Below are 5,000 nucleotides of genomic sequence, written 5' to 3'. Positions count from 1 at the left end.
CCTGATCAAATGGCTCTATCATGTTTAATCTGCTTTTGCCCCTCCTCCAGTCTCCCCCCACTCCCGCCACCCGTCCCCTTCTAATAAAACGATTTGTGCAACCTACGTTAGTTCAAGGTGATCCTATGATCATCTATATATCTTAGTTGTTTATCCCTAGTCAGACTTTAAATATTCTTGTCTTAAACAATGTCAGTATTAGTCAGTATGTATGATCTGCGGCCACATCTTTAGCACGAGTGCTGTTGATTCAATTCTGCTACTGTCACGCTTCTCTCTCTCTGTCACTTCCTCTGTCTGTCTGTCTCTATGTCTGTCTCCTCTGTCAGTCTCTCTTCTCTCTCTCTTTATCTCTGTTTCTCTGTCAGTCTCTGTCTCTATGTCTATCCCCTCCGTCAGTCTGTCTCTTGTCAGTCTCTGTCCCTATGTCTGTCTCCTCGTCAGTCTAGTCTCTGTCTCTCTGTCAGTCTGTCTCTATGTCTTCCCCTCTGTCAGTCTGTTCTATGTCTGATCCCTCGTCAGTCTGTCTTGTCTCCTCTTGTCAGTCTGTCTCTATGTCTATCCCTCTGTCAGTCTGTCTCTATGTCTGTCCCCTCTGTCAGTCTGTCTCTGTCTCCTCTGTCAGTCTGTCTCTGTCTCCTCTGTCAGTCTCTGTCTCTATGTCTGTCTACTCTGTCAGTCTGTCTCTATGTCTGTCTCCTCTATCAGTCTCTCTCTATGTCTGTCCCCTCTGTCAGTCTGTCTCTGTCTCCTCTGTCAGTCTGTCTCTGTCTCCTCTGTCAGTCTCTGTCTCTATGTCTGTCTACTCTGTCAGTCTGTCTCTGTCTCCTCTGTCAGTCTCTCTGTCTCTGTCTCCTCTGTCAGTCTGTCTCTATGTCTGTCCCCCTCTGTCAGTCTGTCTCTGTCTCCTCTGTCAGTCTCTGTCTCTATGTCTATCCCCTCCGTCAGTCTCTCTCTATGTCTGTCTCCTCTGTCAGTCTGTCTCTGTCTCCTCTGTCAGTCTGTCTCTGTCTCCTCTGTCAGTCTCTGTCTCTATGTCTGTCTCCTCTGTCAGTCTCTGTCTCTATGTCTCTCTCCTCTGTCAGTCTCTCTCTATGTCTCTCTCCTCTGTCAGTCTGTCTCTGTCTCCTCTGTCAGTCTGTCTCTGTCTCCTCTGTCAGTCTGTCTCTGTCTCCTCTGTCAGTCTCTGTCTCTATGTCTGTCTACTCTGTCAGTCTGTCTCTGTCTCCTCTGTCAGTCTCTGTCTCTATGTCTGTCTACTCTGTCAGTCTGTCTCTGTCTCCTCTGTCAGTCTCTGTCTCTATGTCTGTCCCCTCTGTCAGTCTGTCTCTGTCTCCTCTGTCAGTCTCTGTCTCTATGTCTATCCCCTCCGTCAGTCTGTCTCCTCTGTCAGTCTCTGTCTCTATGTCTCTCTCCTCTGTCAGTCTCTCTCTATGTCTCTCTCCTCTGTCAGTCTGTCTCTGTCTCCTCTGTCAGTCTGTCTCTGTCTCCTCTGTCAGTCTGTCTCTATGTCTGTCTCCTCTGTCAGTCTGTCTCTGTCTCCTCTGTCAGTCTGTCTCTGTCTCCTCTGTCAGTCTGTCTCTATGTCTGTCCCCTCTGTCAGTCTCTGTCTCTGTCTCTATCTCCTCTATCAGTCTGTCTCTATGTCTGTCCCCTCTGTCAGTCTGTCTCTGTCTCCTCTGTCAGTCTCTCTGTCTCTATCCCCTCCGTCAGTCTGTCTCTATGTCTGTCCCCTCTGTCAGTCTCTGTCTCTGTCTCTATCTCCTCTATCAGTCTGTCTCTATGTCTGTCCCCTCTGTCAGTCTCTGTCTCTGTCTCCTCTGTCAGTCTCTCTGTCTCTATCTCCTCTGTCAGTCTGTCTCTATGTCTGTCCCCTCTGTCAGTCTGTCTCTGTCTCCTCTGTCAGTCTCTCTATGTCTGCCTCCTCTGTCAGTCTGTCTCTGTCTCCTCTGTCAGTCTCTCTCTCTATGTCTGTCTCCTCAGTCAGTCTGTCCCTATGTCTGTCCCCTCTCTCAGTCTGTCTCTATGTCTGTCTCCTCTGTCAGTCTCTGTCTCTATGTCTGTCTTCACTGTCAGTCTGTCTGTCAGTCTGTCTCCTCTGTCAGTGTGTCTCTCTGTACATCTGTCTCCCTGTCTGTATCTCTGTCAGACTCTCTGTCTGTCTCTCTGTCAGTCTCTATGTCTGTCTCCTCTATCAGTCTCTGTCTCTATGTCTGTTCTTCTTTGTCAGTTTCTCTCTCTCTCTCTGTCTCTCTCTATGTCTGTCTATCAGTATGTCTGTCTCTTTCGATCTCCACCCACTTTCTTCACTCTTTGCTTCTCTTCCCGCCCTACTTTATCTCTATCTCCCATCTCGTCCCTAGCGGTGGTTATTCATGGCTTTATTGTATTGTGTACATGAACACTGATAATAATCATGTTATTTGCATGCTTTCTGCAATTTCGTATGTGTCGCTGTTGTCAACCTCATGTTTCACTTTTCTTTTCTTCTTGTCTTTTCTTTTTCACTTTGATTTTTTTTTTTTGTTTTGTTTTTTTGTTACCAGTTGTTATTTTTTTTTGCCCCGGGATGTGAAATACAAAACGTTGTGTGTATATTGCGTAAGTCTCTTGAAATAAAATTTCGTCTCGCTTCGTACCTTTTCGTTTTTCCTCGTGGACTGATACCAATCTCGGTCGTAGTTTTCTATAAATTTTCCCCCTCCTTCTCCTCATTTTCCTCCTCCTCCTCCTCCTCCTCTTCCTTCTTCTTCTTCCTCCACCTCCTTCTTCTTTTTCCTCTTCTTCTTCTCCATCTCCCCCTTCTCCTCCCCCATCCTCCTCCTACTCCACCTCCTCCTCCTCCTCCTTCTTCCTCCTCCTCTTCTTTTTCTTCTTCTTCTCCTCCTCCTACTCCACCTCCTCCTCCTCCTCCTCCCCCTCCTCCTCCTCCTTCTTCCTCCTCCTCCTCCTACTCCACCACCACCTCCTCCTCCTTCCTCCTCCTCCTCCTCCTTCTTCTTCTTCTTTGCATTCATTATCAGTTTGTTTCGCTTTTTAGATTAACGACTTGACTTCTCTTTCACGAAATCCATTAAGTAATTTTCTGTAAACTGTATTTAGATATTTTGTTTCAAATCCCACCCCGCCCCATCCCCCATTTGTCCGGTTCCACCCCCCGCCCCCTAACTCACCATTCACCCCCTTCCCTCTCCTCTTGTAAACGATAATATTCAAATAATACTCTAACTTCTTCTTCTTCGTTCGTGAGCTGCAACTCCCACGTTCACTCGTATGTACACGAGTAGGCTTTTACGTGTATGACTGTGTTTAACCCTGCCACGTAGGCAGCCATACTCCGTTTTAGGGGGTGATACTCTTAACAAAAATGTCTACAATCACTGGAACGTGTGACGGGACAAACAAAATTCCTCCTCCTCCTCCTCCTCCTCTTCCTCCTCCTTCACCCAAAGACGCGTCATATCCATGAAGCAGACGACTCTGGACTTTGAGGTTCTGGTTCTAATCATTTTCTGCCCATAATAGCACACTCAACGCTGGGCCGATAGATCCCACAATGTCATGTCAGATCTCTGTCTGTCAGAGTGTGTATAATGTGCGTGCCTGAAAATCTGATTTTGAATGACGCAGGAAACGACTGATGAGCGCCCAATGGCAGCCGTCAGTCGGCTCTAACCCACCAGGTAGGCAGTCTGTTGTGCAGATGACTCCGGCTCTGTGTTTGTAAAGCGCTCAGAGCTTGGTCTCCGACCGAGGATGGGCGCTATGTAAGTATCCATACCAATCAATCAGTCAGTCTCTGGCGGGACTCGAACTCGCTGCCTCCTTGCCGTCAATCCACGGCTCAAACCATTGCGCCATGGCTGCTGGTTCACTTGGAGAAAGTTTTTATAAGTATGTCGTCTGACGTCAATCATAAATCACGCTTGCTCCGTGGCTGAACAAGATCAAAAGAGTGAAGTGGGCGTGTTGGGGATGTGTGTGTGTGTGTGGGGGGGGGGGGGGGGGGGGGGAGGGTTGAGGTGGGGGGAGGGAGTGTGGGGTTGAGGGGGGAAGGTGTGTGTGTATGCGCGCGCGCGCGCGTGCGCGTGTGTGTGGGGGGAGGGGGGGGGGTCAGGGGGGAAAATGTGTGTGTGTGTGTGTGTGTGGTGGGGGGGGGGGCACGAGGGGGAAGATGTGTGTGTATGCGCGTGTGTGTGTGTGTGTGGAGGGGGGAGGGGTTAGGGGGGAAGGTGTGTGTGTGTGTGTTTGTGTGTGGTCTGTGTAGGTGTGTGTGTTTGTGTGTGTATGTGTGTGTGTGTGTGTGTGTGTGTGTGTGTGTGTGTCTGGGTGTGGGTGTGGGTGGGTATGGGGATAGGGGTGTGTGTGTTGGGGGGAGGGAAGTCTGAGAGGGTGGTTTGAGGATAGGGGTGTGTGTATGGGGGGGGGAGGGGGTAGGTGGGGAGGTGGGGGGATAGGGGTGTGTGTGTGTTGGGGGGGGGGGGGAGGAGAGTCTGAGGGGTTGGTTTGAGGATAGGGGTGTGTGTGGGGGGGGGGAGGGGGGATAGGGGTGTGTGTGTAGGGGAAGGGGAGGTTGGAGGGGTGGGTGGGTGGGCATACAGAAGGAACGAAGAAAAGAGCTTGGCAAAGTGACAAGGTGAAAGGCATTACACCTTTTGACTACCAAATATGTTGTTGTTTGGTTGTGTGGTTGTTTTTTATTTTTTTTTGTTAGGTCGTTTTTCCACCCCTTATATCAGTCATGCGCACACATGTGTGCATGAAAAGTCGCATATGCTGTGACGTCTGCGCTTTATTCTCCATGTTCCGACACACACGCATGCTTCCACACACACACACAGACACACACAGACACAGACACACACACACACACATAACCACGCACACACCACACACACACACACATAACCACGGACACACACACACACACATACACACATAACCACGCACGCACGCACACACATATACACGCACCCCCCCCCCCCCCCCCAAACAGTGGA

The 5,000-nt window shown here is 49.6% G+C and overlaps 1 protein-coding gene across 2 annotated transcripts in view; it reads left to right on the top strand.

Moving 5' to 3' along the window:
* LOC143295268 (excitatory amino acid transporter 3-like) overlaps positions 1-5,000 on the top strand; it is a 44,907-nt gene that overhangs the window by 21,506 nt on the left and 18,401 nt on the right. The gene's annotated exons all lie outside the window — the stretch shown is intronic.

Source organism: Babylonia areolata, chromosome 20 (genome assembly GCF_041734735.1).
Source record: "Babylonia areolata isolate BAREFJ2019XMU chromosome 20, ASM4173473v1, whole genome shotgun sequence".
Lineage (NCBI taxonomy): Eukaryota > Metazoa > Mollusca > Gastropoda > Neogastropoda > Buccinidae > Babylonia > Babylonia areolata.
The sequence above is the reverse complement of the archived record's forward strand: the minus strand, read 5'-3'. Positions and strand labels throughout refer to the sequence as shown.